The sequence below is a fragment of the Pelodiscus sinensis genome, chromosome 1, assembly GCF_052426305.1.
Source record: "Pelodiscus sinensis isolate ZL-2025 chromosome 1, ASM5242630v1, whole genome shotgun sequence".
In the NCBI taxonomy this organism is placed as follows: Eukaryota; Metazoa; Chordata; order Testudines; family Trionychidae; genus Pelodiscus; species Pelodiscus sinensis.
This window is the reverse complement of record NC_143052.1, coordinates 40292006-40313707: the sequence shown is the minus strand read 5'-3', so window position 1 is coordinate 40313707 and position 21702 is coordinate 40292006. Positions and strand designations below refer to the sequence as shown.

General features: G+C 44.4%; 1 protein-coding gene and 1 long non-coding RNA gene across 4 annotated transcripts in view; one reads left to right on the top strand and one right to left on the bottom strand.

The window, feature by feature from the left end:
- GRM8 (glutamate metabotropic receptor 8) overlaps positions 1-21702 on the bottom strand; it is a 507705-nt gene that overhangs the window by 359876 nt on the left and 126127 nt on the right. The gene's annotated exons all lie outside the window — the stretch shown is intronic.
- Positions 7638-20913, top strand: LOC142829262 (uncharacterized). Its single transcript, XR_012903700.2, has 3 exons — positions 7638-7774; positions 8109-8269; positions 20402-20913. It is a non-coding gene; the product is annotated as an uncharacterized LOC142829262 (long non-coding RNA).

The following is a 21702-nucleotide window of genomic DNA, read 5'->3' as shown; positions in this document are numbered from 1 at the left end:
TAATTTTTTTAGTAAATTTTTTAAATGGGAATTCAATCAAGTGTATTTTTTTCCTTCATCCCTATAAACTCTCGAAATTTGCTATATTTTAACAAAAGCAAGATATAGCCAATTTGGTTTCCAATAACATTTTCTTCTAATTTTCAAACCTTAAGCATTAATTTAGCTGTGCCAAAACAGAGCACTATTTCAAATTTCTCCATTTTATATCTTTTCTGTAGGGTTAATTGAAAAACAGTCCTATTCCAGGTTCATCCTATTTTTCTCTCATACCTTGCTTCAGTTTCTTTCAACAGTCACTCAGGGTACGTCAACACAGCAACATTATTTCAAAATAATTAGCGTTATTTTGAAATAACTTAGTATGCATCTACACAGCAGGCAGTTATTTCAAAATAGTGTCAAAACACTGTCAAGCTGGAAGACTTCTTACTTTGACTCCTGTAATCCTCATTGTAGGAGGAGTAAGGGAAGTTAGAGGAAGAGTGCTCTATTTCAAAATCAGTGCTGTGTAGACGCTCCCCATTTCGAAATAAGCTATGCAATTGACATAGCTCAATTTGTGTTGCTTATTTCAAGTTAAGCCATGCTGTGTAGACACAGTTATGTCAAGTTTGAGGACTGTACTTGCTTTGGTGATTGTGTCTCTTTTCTGTTTGCTTCTCATAAAACCGATCTCCAGGCACATGCTATTTTCCTGGCACTGCCAAGCCCTTATATTGCTTTAAGTTATGATCAGAGGAAGCTGTATACTGAATTTGGTAGTTTTAGCTCTTACCATTTAGGAGTTCTTGATCAAGCAGACAAACTCATTATATATATCAGATTCTACACAGAAAAGAAAAACCTGCAGCTGGCCCATGCCAACTGCTTAAGGGACATATTGTTGCTGTACAGGGTTTCAGGCTCAGGACAGCCACAGATTTTAGAGCTCAGAGTCCAACCCAAGCCTGGAAGTCTACACTGTGGTGAAGCAGGCCTGCAGCCCAAGCTCCACAAGCCCAAGTCACCTGGCATGGGCCAGCAATGGATTTTTCTTTGCTGTGCAGACATACCCAAAGATTTTTCAGTTTTGCCATTTCGTTTTATAAGGTGAAATGTGGAGAGTCAGATTTTTCACCAAGCATCATTTCTTCATAGGGTGATTCACATATGCAAACATGTATATGTATGTTGTACTTACGTACACTAACATTTGTAGGCAACTATTATAGTTCCCTTTCTTTTGGGCAGAGGGCAACATTTCTATACCCATTCAGGACCTGAGTGAGTTTACAGGTACAATTGCAAACACTTTCTTTTGCACTGGTGTAACATAAGTTAGGAGGGCAAGCATAGAGCTAGACATTTTAGCAAGCACAAGCTTATGCATGCATATGGTGAACAGTGTGGGGAGAAAGTGTTGGTAGAAAATGTCTCCATCCTCACAAAAATTTAGTATTAACAATGTTATTTTTGAGCATTTAATTAACAATGTTCTTTGAGTGTTCAACTTTGAGCATGCAAAAGAGAAGAGCCAGTGTCTTCCCAAATTACATAAATATTTAAGCATAACCCAGGTCATCTTAATGAAAGAGAAAACAAGTTACAGGTAGGAGGTAAGATGAAGAGACTAGACCAATTACAAAAAACAACATACGTAGCAATTGCAGACAGTGCTTGTAAAAGTTGTTGGTGGAGACAAGCAAAAGTCCACCTGTGAAAAGGGACTTTTGAAAGTGTAGCAAGATGATAGAGTCTCCCACCTATGTTTCATATATAAAATGGTTCCGCACAGTCCCAATTCGTGAGAGTATGGAGCAGATCTTCAGCTGATATTAGCAGCCATAGCTCCATTTCTTTCAGTGGAGCTATGACAATTGATAGCAGCTGAGGATTGGTCCTAATATTTTGGGAATTTCTGTTTTGAACAACCAGATTAGATCATTTAGACTCATAGGCTACGTCTACATTGGCCCCTTCTCCGGAAGAGGCATGTTAATTTCCAACTTCAGAATAGGGAAATCTGCGGGGGATTTAAATATCCCCCGCGGGATTTAAATAAACATGGCCGCCGCTTTTTTTCCGGCTTGGGGAAAAGCCAGAAAAAAGCATCTAGACTGGCGCGATCCTCCGGAATAGAGCCCTTTTCCAGAAGATCTCTTGAAATAGGAATAAGAGATCCTCCGGAAAAGGGCTTTATTCCGGAGGATCGCACCAGTCTAGACGCTTTTTTCCGGCTTTTCCCCAAGCCGGGAAAAAAAAGCGGCAGCCATGTTTATTTATTCTGAAGTTGGAAATGAACATGCCTCTTCCAAAGAAGGGGCCAATGTAGACATAGCCATAGACTAAGGTCAGAAGGGACCATTATGATCATCTAGTCTGACCCCCTGCACAGTGCAGGCCACAGAATCTCACCCACCCCTCCTAGAATAATCCTCTCACCTATATCTCAGATATTGAAGCCTTCAAATACTTTGAAGACCCCAAGATGCAGAGAATCCTCTAGCTGTGATCTGTACCCCATGCTACAGAGGAAGGCGAAAAACCTCCAGGGCCTCTGCCAATCTACCCTGGAGGAAAATTCCTTCCTGACCCCAAATAGTCCATGTCTATCAAGTCAAGCCCCAGCCCATGCCACTTGCCACAGCTCCCAGTGGCTGGGAACAGTGACCCATGGCCAACATGAGCTGCAAGCAGCCATACATGCAGACATGCAGGTAAATAGAACATCTGGCAGCCCACCAAAGGCTAATCCTGGCGAACCACATCCAGCCCACAGGCTGCTTAAAGTTATTTTTCATCAGTGCCTTAAAAATCATTCTCTTCTCTGAGTTTCAATTTTTCAACATATGTTATAATACTATGGACGCAAAAGCCGAACACAATATTTGTGTCATGGTCTCATCAATGCAGTATCAGGAGTAATACCACCTTGCTGCTTCTACTGAGAGTTACGCTGTTTATACATACAAGGATCACATTTGCCCCTTTGACCCCAGAATCTCATTCATGGCTCATGTTCAGTTGGTTATTTACCATGACCCCAAAGTCCTTTTCAGAACTACTGGTTTATTTGATACAGTCCTTTTCCCCCAAACTGTGATTTGCATTTTAATTTAGCCAAATGTAAGGTCACACATGTATAGGGTGATAATATTTCCCTATTCTGAATATGGGACATCTGATAAAAGTACTTGTATTCAAGCATATTGAATAGCAATCAATCATACAAATGTTTGAAGTAACATCAAGCTGACTGAGTGCCTGTTAAAAAATTGTATTGTATACTTTTACTTGAAGGCTTTATGGTTCACACAGAGGGGTGACACACACATACCTCTACCCCCAAACACACACATGGGGAGAGGTGATATCCCTACACCTCTCTCACACACGGACAGGGACTAGTGACCCAACCTTCCCATCCAGAGCTCTCCATCCTCCATGACTGACTGTGCTCCTGGGATGGACCTACCTCTCCTGGTACTTGGCACTGCACCTTCCTGAGGCAGCACATGGGCAGAGGGAATGCAGGGTCACATACCTCCCCTCCTCAGATTTCTGCCAGGGTTCACAACAGAACGTGTCCAGCAGCAGCTTTTCAGCTCTGTATGGGAGTGAAGGGATGGGACACAAAAACTGACCACAATATGTCCGTCATGGTCTCATCAGTGCTATATGCAGAAGTAATACCATCTTGCTGTTCCTACATAGAGCTCTCCCTTACAGCTGCAGGGGAGGGATAACTTGGCCCATGTCTTTCTAGGGCTCTTCTCCCCCCCCCCCCCACACACACACATATATAACAGAAAGCATCTTCTCCCTTCTTGCCAGCAGCATGCCAAAAAGCAGGTAAAACCTGTAGACTGCTGCTGCGCACCAACATAAGTCGGCCATCTCCTGTCCCTCTCCTACAGTGCAGGCAGAAAGTGGCTAAACCCTAAGGATGCATTGTGCACCAGGGAACCTGACTGGAAGGCTTTCAGCAAACCCAGCCAAAGAAGTGGTTCAGCATGGGAGGGTACCTAGGAATGGAGCAACCTCTCAATCTCGGGGGGCAATACCCAGGATAGGGGTAGCGGAAGGCGCATTTGATGCTAAATCCCTGTACTAGGGGTTGCTGTGGAGCCTTCAAGTTGGAGATGTGAACAGGATGGAAATTGCTCCCTCTTCCCACTCCAGAGCTTAGCTAAGGGTTGGAGATGCCTCCACATGCCCATGCTGTCTGAGGCTCTTCCTGGCCAGCATTGCAGCCCAAAGGTTCTTAGACTTTCCCAGGGTGTTGGCCCAACCAGAGGCAGTGGGGGAAGGAAGGAAGGAGCCTGAAGACCAGCTGTTGGTAAGGTGAGCACTCCAACCAGGGGCTGATTTTCTATACAGGACTAGGAGTAAGACATGTCCCACTACAGGGAATATGGTGAAACAGTGGGGCTAAAGACAACTGAAGGGGCAAAACATGGAGAAGAAAGCGTGGGGGTAGTGGGTGAGCATCAGAGGCAAAACATAACCAGTTGCCATCTGGTACCTGGCCACATTCACCAATCACCACAGTGCACAGCCAGTGCCACATGAAAATAGGACAGGTATGAGGCCCTGCTGGCTGAGAGAGGCATGCAGTAAGCACTGTGCTGACAGACCAGCATGGGAGACAGTCAGCCTCACATGCTGCATTTTCACTGCAACCCTAGCCTTGCACACCCACTTCTATCATCAGCCACTGGACCCCTCACTTACAACTAGTGGCAAGCAGGGATCCAGCCAGCAGAAGGACTTGCCTGTTCTAATGGAGTGAGACAGAAAATATGAGACAACTTTCTCATTTTTAAGAAGTCTAGATGCTTGCTGGAGGGCTTAAATATGGAACTGTCTCTTTAAAAATGGGATGTCTGGTCACCCTACAGGTTCAGGAACAAAGAATGTATGTTATTTGATTGTGCCCATCTGAATCATGTGATCCAGATTATCTTGTAGACTTGAGCTGCCTTAATCAATATTGACCACTGTGCTCATCTTTATGTCATCCTCCAATTTTCTCAGCCTTCCAACTTAAAAGTTTTAAATTATACCATTTTTCCATCTGCATTTGGCAAGTATCTTTTCTGTTTCCAGTGCGACTGAAATTAAAGTAGCTCTTTAAAGAAACAACAACTTCTTGACTTTATTAGGACTATTAATCTGAATGCTTTGGATTTGGTCCTTCAATTTATATATAGTTTTCCTTACTCTGACAAAGCATCTCTGTAAATTAGTATCATCAGGTGATGCCAGCATGGCTTTCCTGCCACTGAATAGCTAGCCATGAACGCACTACAGGACTAGACATCAACAGGCCCTTACTCAGGTGAACATGCCTCTTTTTGTAGGGCTTTCACAAAGGTCTGTCAAAGTCGCAGTTCCCGTCCTAAGAGAAATGCAGGCACTGCACTAGTTTCTGAAGAACTATGCCTCTCCTGCACTGCCCAAGACAACACTGGTAGGTGGCTAAGACCCACACAAGCCCCTTAAAGTTTTTGTAAAACTGGACATATTTTTGCACCCGTTCCTGAGCCAAAACATTTTTTGAATTCAGTGCATGTGTCATATGAATGACCAAGTGCAAGTTCAGGTTTCAGCTGCTATTAAAAAAAAAAAAAAAGCCTTGCACTGGACTGATAGATTTAAAAAGACAATATCAATGCCTCTATCTATTCAGTACCAGGAGATTTTCACCATCAGATACACCAGGAGTGGGCAAGAAACCTCCCACCAAGCCACCAGATCCAACATGTGGACCTCCCTGCCAGGACCCTCAGGCACAACTGCCACTGTTTTAAGCACAGGGCTGCTTCCTGTGACTCTACTTCTTGAGGGAAAGGGAAGCTTTGGGTTATCTCCCTGCCCCATGTCCAATCTTCAGCTCCTATTGACCAGAAACAACCAGCCAATAGGAGCTGAGAGACTTGCTTGGGGGATGTGGGCAGCACAAGCCTCTCCCCCTCTCGGAGCTGAGAGCCACATGGAGGGAGCAACCTGCAACTATAAGCAGTCTAGGGCTGCAGCAGGCAGGGATCTGCCTTCAGTAAGCACCTCCCAACCAGAGCCTGTCTAGTGCTCCTGCCCCTTCCACATGTTTATGTAGTTTTCTGAAATAAAGGCACTTCTGAAGACACCTGTGATTTTAATAAACCTGCCTACTTTCCTCATCAGAGCAATTCAGGTTGTGGAAAGCAATTGCCGTATGAAAGCTCAATCCTGCAAGGGGGCTAACTACCTCCTGTGAGCAGATAAACATCCTCAACTCTCACTGAAGTCAATAGGAGTTAACGACGCTCAGCACTTCGCCAGAAACACTCAGTATTGTGTAGGATTGGGCCCCGTCTCCCCTGCAGCCTCTAGTGTGGATATACAGAGCTAACGAACCAAATATAAACAACTGTAAATAGAAATATAGAAGGAAAGACTAATCAGAAAAGTTAGAAATAATATCTGGAGGATAGTATTTGCCACAGGATTCACTGTGGCCCTCCACACAGCATCTTCTTTTCTAAAGGCAAGGGCCTACTGAGCCATACTCATCAGAGGATAGTCCAAGTTTTTTAGGGGGGAAAGCTCCTCTATAGTTCTGGTCTCCCCTCTCAGGGGAAGACTCTGTAATGTCATGGGGAAGGATGGGGGGAATCTGGGCCTGCCCACTACTCCAGGTTCTGGGCCAACAACCCTAAGACTGCAGCAACTTTCAATCTGACAGCTTCTTCCCTGACCACTTCCCCAAACAATCCCTCCCAGTACTTTTCTTCTGGTACCTGAGTAAGTCACTCCTGCTCCTCCATGACACTCTGCCTTACTCACAGCTCTCACTCTCAGATCTTGGGCTACTCTGCCCTCTCTCCAGGGAGTCCTTATAAACAAGCCCCAGCAGGCTTTAATGGGCTATGGGTGCCCTCATTAGCCTGTTGCTTGCAGCAAGCTCTTAATTGACTCCAAGTGCCTGTCTGATTATACTGCACTAGACTCAGCCCTGTTAACTCAGGGAGAGGAAACTGCTTACTCGGAGCCCAGCATACCTTCCCTCCATTAGGGCGTGGCAGTCAGCTAGTCTGGGTCTGTCAGAATATATATAAACACTAATGCAAAACAAAAATTCTAGGTTTTTATTCACTTATACATGCTTCTAAATAATCACTTTTTAAAAACCAGTAGCACATTCTAAGAGTAATATATCTCCTGACATGTTTCATCCCTTACCTTGCTGCTTGCTTAATCAATTTAAACTTTTGCCCTATGCTACTGGCATTTCCAAAAGCAACATATGTAAAGACATATGTCCATTTCCATTTTATTATCTTAACCACACTAGAAACTGGCCACAGGTTGTGATGAATAAACACCTCCACTCCAACACCTCAGGTAAGTACTAGGCTAGTTCCAACTTAATCCACAGTGGCTAGAAGATGTTGTGAGGGAGGTAAAAAAAAAAAAAAAAACTTGGTCCTTTGCCAATGAACAAGTGAGAGAAAAAATTCTTTCCCTGACCCTCTAATCAATTAGGCCCACATCTTTTGTCAGATTGGGTTCCCATTCCTAATTCAGGTGGTCTGCTAGAATGGAGCCAAAAGAGGCTCCACATAGCCCTCATATTGGGAATGCTAACCAATCAGTAATCTTCTCCCCCCAAAAAAACTGGCAAATGGGTGCCAGAGACTCCCAGGGGAGGGAGTTACCTTCTGTCCTTATCACGTGTCTCCCTGCCTTGCTTCTGGGACTGTCACACTTTTATCATTGGCTCCATCAGGTTCCCGAACAATTAATGCAGGTGGGTGGCACTTGGTCTATAGATAACATATCACATAAAACACTCTTGCAATCTTGCTATTTTAGTACTTTAAAGACAATTAAATCCTATGCTCTGTTAATGTTCATTTAGTACCTTAATTTTGAGTACTTAAAAAATCAATAACAATCTTAATTCTAACTACAGATAAGTAGTCTGGGTCTTTAGGTATGTCTGAACCTAAGAAATTTAAGAAAATATATAAAACAATTTGGGTCACTACATCTTACTCCATTTTTAGTATATGTTTCCCCTTGAGGCAGTCCCGTTTTTTTCAAAGAAGCTAGTGTTTTTAATTAACAACTTTGCATTGTAGGCAATTCTACACATTTCTGAGCTGCAATTCAGAGTGGTGAGAGAAAGTACTCAATTGTTATGCTGAAAAATAATAACTTCAAACAACTGTCTCAACTTATCTGGATACATTATATAATCTTGGTGCATTAAGATGCCTGGAGTTCCATAATACCTTGAAAAGTAAGTTGCAATCTTCCAGCATTGTTATGATATTACAAATATGTTAACTCCAGGAAGTATGTGTTCTCACTTTCATTTATCCAGAAATATTAGCTTTTACACTGCGAATCAGTCAGCAGTATTACTGATTCATCAAAAAGTGACATGAAAGATTCCTTAAGATAACTCAATTGAACACTTAACTTTGGTGTCTTGTTTATATGCATTATGATAAAGATTCACAGTTTGATCTATGGCGCTTAATTTTTCAAGGTTTGGATTCTACTAAACATTGAATATTTCTGGAAACTTTCTATTTTACAGTTTTTGAGTATGAAAAGAGTTAGATGGCTTCTTGTAGAAAAGGTATAGAAATTGCTCTCATTTTAAAGTCCTTTTTATTATTATAGAATCATAGTGTTAGATGGAACTACAATTATCATCTAGTCTCATGCCTTGTCAAAATGCAGGATTTGTTGTGTCTAACCATCCAAGACAGATGGGCATCCAGTCTTCTTTGGAAGACCTCCAATGAAGGAACTTCCCCAACCTCCCAAGGCTGTCTGTACCATTGATCTAGTATTCTTTCAGACAGAAAGTTTTTCCTCAGAGTTAAACTAAATTTGCTATGCTGTAATTTGAAAGCTTTGCCCCTTGTTTTGAGTTTATGGCAAGATAACTTTTCTCCATCTTTTTATGCCAGCCTTTCAGGCTATCGCAACTTTGTCTAATATAAGAGGCTTCATTGTATGAAATGTTTTCCTTTGTTGTGTCACCTAAGTGCTTTTTAACTTACCCTTTTCAGGCATTTTATTCAATTCCTCACCCTCTTGGTTTTAAACACTTAAGATTTCAACCTCTCAGATAGAAATGTGATGGAAATATGTTTATTTTGTAAAAAATCTTTGACCAGCTGTCATGTTATTGGATTTTAAGGGGAGCAGACAGATCATTGTTGCACCCATGGGTTGTGTTTGCCCCAAATTCTGTACAAAGTGGGCCATCTCAGGTGTCAAATGAAAGCTTATGCTCTACTGATTCTATGTATGCTATACATGTACTTGTATGATGTTTGTATGTGAAGTTATGAATATGGGCTCTGTTCTTGTACTATAAATGTTCTCTGTCTGGGAGGGAGCAATGGGGCTGGACTGCCTATTGTGAGAAAGGAGAGTTCAGTAAATGGATATATTGCTTCATGGACAATGGCTCTCAGAGTGGCCAATACACACCTGAGGAATGTGTCTGGGAGCCTGCAGACTAGCCAGTGCCTCATGGCTGTTGGCATGTGAAACACAGATAGGTCAATGAGAAGTCCTGTGCCATCTTAGGGTATGTCTACACAGCAAAGTTATTTCGAAATAACATGCATCTGACGAAGTGGGTCTTTGCCCATGAAAGCTTATGCTCCAATAAATCTGTTAGTCTATAAGGTGCCACAGGACTTCTTGTTGTTCTTGCAGATTGACTAACATGGATACCCCTCTGATACTTGTCACAGATAGGTCACTTGATCATGTGACCAGCTCCAGCTTGGGAGACACCAGGAATATAAAAATGCCATGAGGGTGTCTCCATCTTGTCTTCAATCTTGCTACTGATTCCAGATGCATCCTTGCTAGGGACAGAGAGCCAGGAAGGATTGCTAACCCATCTTAATATAGGATGTACACCAGAAACTTCTAAGCTAGCAGTTTGTAACAGCTTTGCTAAGAAACTGCATCAAAAACTTGGTAATTGATGTATGTAATGTATTCTCCTTAACAATCTTGCTCTCAACCTTTTCTTTCTTATATTAATAAACCTTTAGATTTAGATTCTAAAGGATTGGTTCAGTGTGCTCTTGTGGGTAAGATCTAAAGTGTACATTGACCATGGATTGTGGCTGGTTCTTCGGGACCAGGAGGATCTGTTCGGAGGTGGTGAGATTGGGTTTTATAACCTCTCACCTGTGTGTAAGGCCTGGGGCTAATTGCGGCACAGGGAGAGCTGAGGTGTCTGAGGGATTTTGCTCTTGAGGTTTCCTGCTGGCCAGACTGGCAGCCGAAGCGCTCTGCGTGACTGGTTTGTGGCCTATTTGGGAAAGGTCTCCAGTCAAGGGCTGTAAGTAGCCCTGGTTTTGAGCAATTTGCCATGAGCTAATGCCCTCAGCGGTGCCCAGACCCAGCCCGTTCCATCACACCAGCTCTAGCAATAGATGAGTTTGATTATTTTATATTTTATTCCTAAGCCAGTCCCTTAAGTACCTGAGGGTATGTCTACACTACAGCGCTAATTCGAACTAACTTAGTTCGAATTAGTTAATTCGAACTAAGCTAATTCGAATTAGCGCAGCTAGACTTAAAAACTAGTTCGAATTAGCAAAACGCTAATTCGAACTAGCATGTCCACACAGAGTGGACCCTGAAGCGGGGTTAAGGATGACCGGAAGCAGTGCCGGCATGGCATCAGATGAGGACTTAAGAGTGTGGAGCTGCTGCCTCAGGATAGCCGAGGGCTGTGCTTAAAGGGACCCGACCCCCACCCCGGACAGACAGTTCTCAGGGGTTCCCCGCTTGCAAAGCAGTCCTGGCTTGGAATGCCCTGAGTGCCCACACGCGGAACATCACACCACTCGGCCATCACCCCGGCTGCACTTGCCACAGGCTGCCATCCAGAGGACAAGGGCAATCGGGGGGCTGCAGGAGAACTTCCACCCCGAGAAGCCCGCAGAGCCAGCCCAGTCCTCCCCATCGGGGGCTCGTACCCCATTCCTCCCTCACCTCCTTCCACTTACCCTTCCCTAGCCCCCCTTCCTGATGTACAAAATAAAGAAAACGTGTGGTCAAAAATAGAATCTCTCTTTATTGAACAAAACTGGGGGAGACTGGGAAAAAGAGGTGGGAGAGGGGAAGAGAGGCTGGGAGAGGGGAGGGCAACTAAAATGATCAGGGGTTTGGAACAGGTCCCATATGAAGAGAGGCTAAAGAGACTGGGACTTTTCAGTTTAGAAAAGAGAAGACAGAGGGGGGATATGATAGAGGTCTATAAAAGCATGAGTGGGGTGGAGAGGGTGCATACAGAAAAGTTCTTCATTAGTTCCCATAATAGAAGGACTAGAGGACACCAAAGGAAAGGAATGGGTAGCAGGCTTCAAACTAGTAACAGAAAGTTGTTCTTCACAAAGCAAAGAGTCAACCTGTGGAACTCCTTGCTGCAGGAGGCTGTGAAGGCTAGAACTAGAACAGAGTATAAAGAGAAGTGAGATCAAGTCATGGAGGTTGGGTCCATAGAGTGGTATTAGCCAGGGGGTAGGAGTGGTGTCCCTGCCCAAAGTTTGTGGAAGGCTGGAGAGGGATGGCACAAGACAAATGGCTTGGTCACTGTCTTCGGTCCATGCCCTCCAGGGTCCCTAGGGTTGGCCGCTAGATGGACCCTGGACTAGATGGACCTTTGGTCTGACCCAGTACGGCCATTGTAAGCTCAGGGCTCAGGGTCGGGGGTCTCAGTGGACCACCTTGATTTTCATGCACACCTGCTCCTGGGTGGACAGGCTGGCAGCTCTCCTGCCCTAGCCGGCCACTTTCCTGTGCCTAGTGCGGAGGTCGTGGACGAGGTCCACGATGTCCGCACTAGCCCAGGCGGGTGCCCACCTCTTGTGGTCCCGGGCAAGCTCCCGGGAGCCACCAGCCTGGTCCCAGGAAGAGGGGGAGAGCTGGGGGGCATCGGGTGGCTGGCTTGAGCCGTGCCAGGTGCAGGGTCTGCTGGCTGGGTGCTGGCAGGCTTGCACCTGGCACGGGCATCGTAGCCAGACTGTGCCCCTTTAAGGGGTCCGGGGCCGGGAGGGGGGCATACGAGTTTCCCTGGTGTTGGCCAGAGTGGCCACCAGGGAAAGCTGGTGAGGGCTAGCCTCCCACTAGTTCGAATTAAGGCACTACACACCCCTTAATTCGAACTAGTAAGTTCGAACTAGGCTTAGTCCTCGTAGAATGAGGTTTACCTAGTTCGAACTAAGCGCTCCGCTAGTTCGAATTAAGTTCAAACTAGCGGAGCGCTTGTGTAGCGCCTATCAAAGTTAATTCGAACTAACGTCCATTAGTTCGAATTAACTTTGTAGTGTAGACATACCCATAGATCCCTTTGGCCGTGGATCACTATTCCTGGGCAATGGGAATCTGCAATCACCTGTACCTGTGAAGGTGCAGGTAAATATAGTGGCAGCGGCCCACCAAGGCTTAACCCTGGTGAACTGTCACTGTGTTATTGCCCACCCCTTTTAAGAGTATGGGTGTAAATGAGGGGTGTGTGTCAGCTCTCCCCATGGGCACCCTAAAGCAGGGTTTCCAAAGGTGGGAGATCTGCCAGCCCTTTCAAGCATTGGAACTGAAGCCGTGATCTCCAGCTCCTGCTGTGAGGCTTGAAAGCTTGATTCCCCCCCCCACACACACACACACACACACAATGAATTCCCAGCACCCCCAGGTTGAAGCCATGATCCTTAGAATGCCTCTCTCCTCCTTGATAGCAGCCCTGATCCCCCCACCCCCGCCACCACTCACCCAAGGGCTGAAGCCACAAGCCCTGGCAACCCCTGTGGGGCTGAAAGCAGGAGCTGAGGGGCTGAAATCCCAGTCCCCACTTGAGCAAAGCTGAAGCTGGGAGCAGCGGGACTGAATCCTGGATCCCTGGCACTCCCCATGCAGCAGAAGCCCCCAAGTCCATGGGCAAAGCTGGGCAGCACTGGGAATGTTGCCCACCTCCCCCACAAACTTCAGTGGAAGTGCAGTGCAGTCCTGGGGACAGACCCACCCCTCCTCTCTCCCTGCCCTCTGGCCAGTCTGGAGGTGGGAAGCCAGAGACGGATAGAGCAGGCCAGCTGCTTCCCTGGCTGGCGCCATGGCACAGATAGCTGTGCTGTTCCCTCCTTTCCTGCCACTGCTGCTGGTGCAGGGGATTGAAGCTGCCCCTCAGCTCCCAGCCCCCATTACTCACACAGCCAGTAAGAGCCACAGGGGTGGAGGACCCATCTCCATGGATGGCAGAGCCATCTGGGAACAGGGGGACCACAAAGCCTCTCTTGATACCTCAGGGTTCAGAGAATGGGTATCCCCCCTGTCTACACACAGCCACTTGCTACTCCCTCCCTGCCCCCTCAGCTACCCTTTGAGCACATGATCCCTGACTGCTCCCTCTGATGGGGTAAACACAAACATTATTGAGTTTTCTTCTCTACCATGTGAAACTTCTGATACGCAGTGCGGATTCCTATATCGATTGAGAAGCCTTCTCTTAGGGTATGTCTACACTACCCCGCTAGTTCGAACTAGCGGGGTAATGTATGCATACCGCACTTGCTAATGAAGCCCGGGATTTGAATTTCCCGGGCTTCATTAGCATAAGCGGGGAGCCGCCATTTTTAAATCCCCGCTGCTTCGAACCCCGTGCAGCGCGGCTACACGGGGCTCGAACTAGGTAGTTCGGACTAGGTTCCTATTCCGAACTACCGTTACTCCTCGTGAAATGAGGTGTACCGGTAATTCGGAATAGGCACCCTAGTCCGAACTACCTAGTTTGAGCCCCATGTAGCCACGCTGCACGGGGTTCGAAGCAGCAAGGATTTAAAAATGGCAGCTCCCCGCTTATGCTAATGAAGCCCGGGAAATTCAAATCCCAGGCTTCATTAGCAAGTGCGGTATGCATACATTACCCCACTAGTTCGAACTAGCGGGGTAGTGTAGACATACCCTTAGTAAAAAGCATGTTGGGCTTTGTGCAGACAATACCAATACAAATTCTGATGGTGCTAAATGTGCTGGGGAAACAACGTATGGTGAAAACTGCAAGTCAAACTAGAGGAAAGATGTTTGGTCTTGGTTGCAGTATCGTTCATAACTGCTGCAACCAGCAGCTGGCTGTCTTCCAGTTGTTTTGGAATCCTGTGCTGGGAAAGTTTAGGGCAGGGGGTAGGGAGGTGCAGGACTCAGGGCAGGGTGTGGAGGTGCAGGCCAAGGGACTCAGAGCAGGGGGTGGGAGGTTTGGGGGGCTGAGGGCCAAAGGTGGAGGTGCAAGAGTCAATGCTAGGGGTCGGAGACTCAGGGCAGGGGGCTGGGAGGTGAGGAAGTTACTGGGGGGCTGGCCATGGTGGCAAGGAAGTCACTGTTCCAGCTGCAGCTTCTCCAGGAGGGCAAAGGGGAGCAGCTCATTGCAGGAGTTTGGGGATGTACTGTCCAGCACCCCACTGGCTGGTGGCTCCTGGTGGGGGGGGGGGCGGTCTATCTGGCTTTGCCAGCCAACCAGTGTGCCCACCCCCCTGGTGGCTCCTGGGTCCATTGCAGTGAGGCTAGTGGCCATCATGGCTCCTCCCTGCCCCTGCACTGTCTGGTGCTGCAGCAAAGTGCAGGGGGGAGGGTTTTAGAGCAGGGGAGCTACTTACTGGGTCTAATGACTCATAACATGGTGAGCCCCAACCCTAGCTGGCTACTGTCTTGATCGAGGTGGGCAATAAAACGACAGCAGTTGACAAGGGTTAGCCCCTGGACTGCTGCCACTATATTTACCTGCGCTTCCCAAGTACAGGCAATCGCAGCTCCCATTGGCAAGGATCTGTGGCCAATGTGAGTTGCGATCCCCTGTACCTGCGGAGGTGCAGGTAGACATGGTGGTATCGGTGCCTACTAGGGGCTAACCCTGGCAGACAGGATCCAGCCCATTAGCTGTTGTTTGCAGATGCACATTATAAAATATATAGTCAGATACTAATGCAATGTGTCTTTTAATGGGGGCTGATTCAACTTAATACTATTTTGAACATTTGTACTGCTGAACTCACTTAAATCAGAGCAATTTTACCAGGTTTTCTGTATTTGGCATATGGAAATATGGTCATCCTATATATTTGGGATTTTTTTTGCCCTGATATAGCCAATATTATTTTATTTCCTGCCCATATTTCATAGCCTCCCTAAGATTAAATAAAATCATGTGAAGCGCTGTATCAATTGTTCTGCACAACCATTCCACATTTTTTTTACCCAAGTCACCGCTGTTTAAAATGATTATTATTGAGCTCTTTGCATGAAAAATAAAGATGATTGGCTGTTGCAAGAGCAGCAGCTGTGAAAAGTGACTGATTTGGGGCCATATTTTGCCATCCTTACTCAAAGTAAGTGATTCTTATTCTTCAAGTGGTTTCATTGAGATCACGGGAATTATTGCAGGTGTATCACAGAATGACAGAACCGAAAGGCAGAAGGGACAATCGGATAATCTGTTGTGACCTCATGAATACAATAGTCCACTATACCCAACCCCATTACCTCTCCAAACTAGGGTCATGCTCCATGTTTGTCAAAATTTCTCTGGGGACCTGATATTATATGACAATGATAAATCAGAGTTCCATTTTTTTGTTTCGGAAGATTCATTGAATGTTATTTTGTGGCTGTGCTACATACACAACACATCTTGTAGCAATGTGTTTTTACCTGTAGAGTCCAAGAAATGACCATTCTGGGGTTTATTTAATCTGTTGCTTGATGTGGTAATGGCACTTTATCAGGGTGTTATTGTGGTCAATACTGTGGGGCATCAATCTTATTGTATTTGAAAGATTTCTATTCTTACATCCCCTCGATGTGTGACCTGAACAAAAAGGTTAATTCTTTCTCCTTTGTTTCCATTTTTCATTTTCCTTTGTAACTTGGAGGTCTAGAAATTATTTTTCAATAATAAGGTTTCAGAATTTTCCATAGGAAATCATATTTCTAATGACCAAAGTTTTGATTTACAAAGCAGTATGAAAATTTAGTGCAAGTAATTTTCATTCAGATTTCTATTGTGAGGATTCTGTTATTATTCAAATCATTTTAAGGAATGTAATAATAATATTAGGCCAGATTGCGACTCCCTTATGTCAAATATGGTACTTCTCAACATAAAGGGTCTGTTCCATATTGAAGATTGGTATTAAATTATCATTAATAATATTGCATTAAATACTGAGAAATTCAGTCTCTGAAGACTGCTTTCAAGAGGCTTCCATTCAAAAAGAATATATAGAGGAAGTTTTTTACTCTATTATCTTCTATGCCTCCCTGCACATGGGACCCCATCCCTGATTTTTTTTAAAGGTGTGTCTTCCCTCTGTTCCCTCAAGTTCCTCCCTGAAACTCATTTTCATATTACATATTAAGGAATCAGCGAGCGATGTGCTGGTTGGGCAGCTCTTGGGGACTAGACTATTTTATTTTGCCATTTTAAAAAAATCCATTATTTGGAACAATCAAATTGTGAACATAATTATAGTTCCATGATATCAGCTACATAGCCTGCATATCATTATCCTCATCCTCCTTCCCTTGTCATTCCAATTTCCCTATTTGTTACACTTACCTCTTTTCTGTTGTTTCATGAGAAACTGAAAGCTCTCTGCGCAAGAGTTGTGTCTGTGAATGGGTATAGTGTCTAGTATGAGAAGAGGCCAATCTTGATTGTGCCCCTTGAGCACTGTTAACAATAAGACTGTAGCTCCTTTGCAGAACTGAAATGCAACAATGTGCAATTATACTATTATAAAGCAGCGTAAGAAAAAGACTGAATTGAGTGGCATGCTAAGGTTCTAAGACGAGCTGATATGGAACAACAGGCACAGAACTCCTTTCTTCCTTGTGGCCAGTCCAGAGGATTGCTCGGAATAGGTTGGAAGCAGAAGGGAGAGTATGAAGAGCTTCCATTCACTTCTGGTCTCTTACTGCTGCATTAATCTCTTCCTCTCCAGATTCCTTCCATTTTGATTACCTTAAAATGTTGATTTCTGATCCTTCTTCCAAACCAAAGAGTCAGGGCTATCATAGGAAGGTATTCTTTTAATAAGTCCCAAAACAAAACAATTAAAGTACCAATATTTGCGAGTCACCATCCTAGGGTCCTACTGTCTACTGAAAGTATTTTTAAAACTTCTTCAACCTCAGAGTCTGATTTCCACTCTGTTCCCTGATTGACCATGATGGCAAAACCAATGGAATTTCAGCAGTGTAGAATTGCTGAAACACAACAGAGAAGAGGCCCCTTTGGTATCTAATCTGAGAGATCTGATAGGATGACATACCACTTTAATGGTAAAAATATAATTCTTTGGATATCTTTGTGAAGGTTTCTGAAGTCTATCATCTCTGCATCAGAAACTTTGAATGGATGTGACAGCACAGATGGGAGCTTTGTGTGATCGGAAGTAACATTCTGACAAGTCTACCAGATGTCTTCAATTGCCTAGGATAACCTAGGAATAATAGCCACTATTCTGGGAATATGCAGGGTAGGCCACATCAGTGTCTTGGCGTTTTAAATAACTCTTGCTGCAACAGAGACACTTCTGTGCCTAACAACAAGCCCTGTCACAGTAGCTGTTCAAAGAAGAAACCCTGTAGGTGGCCATACAAAAAACGATTGACAATTATGGTACACACAGGACCTGAAATGCAGATGGGTTGGGCACCTGCAACTCCCACTGACCTAACTCAAGTGACAAAATGTTATAGGCCTAGAATATTATCCCTGTAAGATGAAGGTGCACTCCCTTTGCAAAGCGTAGAGCTGGATCCAGGTCTAGCAACATCTTTCACAAATACATATTTTAAACTGCAGAGGTATATGTAGCCTCTCAACCAATCTTTTCCATCCCCCAGGCAACATCACCCATAAAAATGATTAAACGATTACTTTTAAAACTTTACAACAGGGACTCCTAGGCAAAATCTATTTTGCCTGTAATTCATTTTTCTAAGTATATTTTAAAAGGTCTTTTTTAAAAAAAAATGTGCTTACAATTTTGCTTTCTAGGCTCCATTTCAGGAAGAATTACGCTTTTCATTACATGGTAACAGAGGTCTATTGCCTGGAGGATGCATCATTCAAATCAGCTTTACCTGGATGATGAGCCTGAGCCTGTGCCCATGTCACACCAACTCAGCAGTGAGAGCCCAAAGCTACCTCTACACACTATGCAGCTATCACACACTTTCTCATGCTAGTCTATTTAGTAATGTAGCCTCTGGAAATATGAGCAGTGACAGCACAGCTTTGCCACGCCGAGTGTTTATCCACAGGATTGAGGTGGGTTTGCATTCAGCCCAGCTAAGCCATGCAGCCTGATGCTGAGCGCCCACTACCGTGGTGTCATAGGGTACAACTTCAACAGATGATCCTGTATGGATCACAAAGAGTTCAGTCTCATGCTGAAAATAGTTTTGAGTGAAATGAGCCCACTTTGAAGGTGGAAACCAAACTCTGAGGGACCAATTTTCAAGCTGAACACTAAAAGTAGGCCTGCAAATTTTGCATATGCTCCCAAATGTTTGAGTAAATGAGGTAAATGCATGTCTAATGCCTCTATTTTTATATGTAACAGATGTGGATTCACTTGTGCCATTGCTCACGGTTAAGAGTCCCCTGATGTCAGGGGTGGGGGACCTCAGGCCCGGGGGCCAAATGCAGTCCTCAGCATGACTGGATCAGCCCCCCCCAAGACTTAGAGCCCCCATTACCATTAGGGAGCCTGCCCTGGTGCTTCAGCCCCACCACTGCCCCACTGTGGGGCTGGAGCACACAAGAACTCCTAAGTTGGACTCCCCTAGGCTCTGGTGTGGAAGGAGAATGTGGGGAGTGTCTTCTCACTTGAGGATCACGTCAGTAAGGAATATTTTTTTCTTCTTCTCACGTGTGTGCAGCTCCTGATTGATTTTTCTGTGGGTCAGTGGCCTAAAAAAGGTTCCCCAGCCCAGCCTTAAGTAGACAGGTGGGAAGGGAGTGGTAGTTGTATATGGTATGGAAGGGTATTATTATTATTCATTTGTGTCACTGTAGCACCTAGGAGCCCCAGGCATGGAAGGGTGGTATATTACATTGCTTTTTTGACCCTGTTCAGTGGCATTTAGAATAACCTGCATATCTAAAATATCAGCATAGGAAAAGCCTTCTGGGCCATCATCATACACTCAAGTTGTGCAGCAGTTTTCTAAAGTCAGTAAGTGCTCAAGAAATTATTCTCACGTGGGCAGTACCCCGGCGTGCTGTCACTGTATCATGAGACATATGCAAACATCTATTTTAACATGATCTCTGCTCCACTGACCTTATCTAATACAAGGCAAAAAACAAACCACAACAGGCAAAGGGTGACATGAGAGGGTAGAATATGCATGTGAAGTAATTGGTGTGTGGATAGCCCTTGTGTTTGTTTTATATAATTAACATGCTTTATTCCTTATTCAGACCCAAGTGTAAAGTGTCGAATTTAAGCATGAATAACAGTTCAGAGGATTCTCTGTTTTATGTGCATTGATCCTTTGGTGAAGTGTCTGAGACCCTTGTCCTATGTACATAGCAGCCGGACACTTTCGGCACATGATAGCATAAATTATATTTCTGGATGAGCAGGAATATGTGTTCTTGATCTTATAACTCAGTTGGTTGGGTCCAATAATGGTATCAGCAGAGTGAATATGTGGACAAAGCTGGCAACGGGGTTTGTTGCAAGGGACGGTACCAGGGTTGGTATTAGTGTGGTATGTCAAGATCAAGAACACATATTCCTGTGCATCCAGAAATATAATTTATGCTATCATGCACCGAAAGGATCAATGCCCACAAAACAGATATCAGACAGGATCACAAAGAAAAAACAGTTTCTTGACATTTCAACTAGAAAGGACATTGTCTCAACGACTTAATTACCTGCATCCTGCTTCAAAAGCCTTTTAAGACTGCACTTGAAAGAGAATCCTCTGAACTGTTATTCATGCTTAAATTCGACACTTTACACTTGGGTCTGAATAAGGAATCTAATTACCTTACCCATTACAAAGATAGCTTCCCCAGTTATCACCTCTAATATCATTAGCTCTCAGACATTTACCTTCCCCCCCGCCCCCATCTCCCTTCTGTTCTGAAATTTGATTTGTCCTTTTCATATGTGTTCATTTTTTTTAAATTGTATCCTTTGGTATATATGGTTGTGACAATTTTCTTCCACTATTTGATCTGAGGAAGTGGGTCTGGCCCACGAAAGCTCATCACCTAATAAACCATCTTGTTAGTCTTTAAAGTGCTACATAGACCTGTATTTTATTTCCTCAGGGGATGGGGAGGCTCAGCTGGATCTCTCCTTGCTTCTCACAGGGGCTGGTTCGAGGAGAAATGAAAACAATGGCAGCGAAGCTTTCAGTGCTCCACTGCAGAGAAACAGAAGCCAGCCATGCTAGAGCACTAAGAAGAACATTTAAAAACATATTGGATGTTCTGTGCCTTAAGTGCTGTGTCTGTGCTCTCCGTGAGAGCGGAAATGGAGCAGTGGTGTCCAAGAAGCTTAAATTCCTGCCACCCATGGTAACAATTTCTCACTTCGATTTCACATTTTCCTTTGCCTCCTTTGCAATGAAGGATTTTACTGTACGATTACTGCAGTGAGATGAAAATAAAATCTCTGGCCATGGACAAAGCTCACAGATGGCAAAGAACTTTCATACAATGCAAAAATGTATATTTCTTCTTTCTTTTCTTTGTTACTAACTTCATGATATGTGGCTGTGCTGTCAATGCTGTGAAATTAAAATGAAATTAATAGCAGCTACCAGTGCACCAAGTTGTCCAGTGTGCACCTGTATACTGCAGACCTTTAAAAAAACAATCACCCAATAAAAATAATCTATTCCCCTTTACTTTGTATTAAAGTATAACTAGACTTCAAGCAGCCACTGAAACACCACAATGAGAAATACTTGTCTGGAGAAGAGGCTACTGGTGGTACAGAAACTATGCTGTGTAAATGCACGATTAAGTGGTGTGAGCTGAGTTGCTGATGTGGCCAAGTCTGGCACAAAATTTAATCTGGTTAATTTTTTTTCACTTCCTTCTGAATATTTGATTTGATTTTTAATTTCCCCCGAAGTGAACAATACACTAAATTCAACATAAATTCATGGAATGTTTGTCACAATCTCCATTTTTATGAAAAAAAAGTGTCTCCAAAATTTCCCCCCATCTTTACTTCTGAGCTTTTAAAAACATCTTTTGTGCAAAGTTCTCCTACTGCCAATTAATGCATATAATCCATACCAACAGATGTAATAGCAGCGTAGGATACACTCACACTAGTAAAATATCCTTTTGATCTAGACCAGGGATGGGAAACCTATGGCCTGCAGGCCCATGGCATGCCTTAAGATAGCCCACAAGGATTTAATCCTAGCCCCAGGAAAGTTAGTTTGGTCCCGGGGTAAGCCCTGTGCCTCCGCACTCCTCCCACTCCACCCCAGGGCTGGAGTTCAAGGGAAATAAGAAAAGTGTCTCTCTCTTTTTTGTTCTACTTCTCACCTGGGGGCCAGATGTGTGTGTGGTTTTTTGCTTCTCACTTTTATGAGACAATTTTTCTGTGGGTCAGTTGCCCCTAACCCAAAAAAAGGTTCCTACTCCTGATCTAG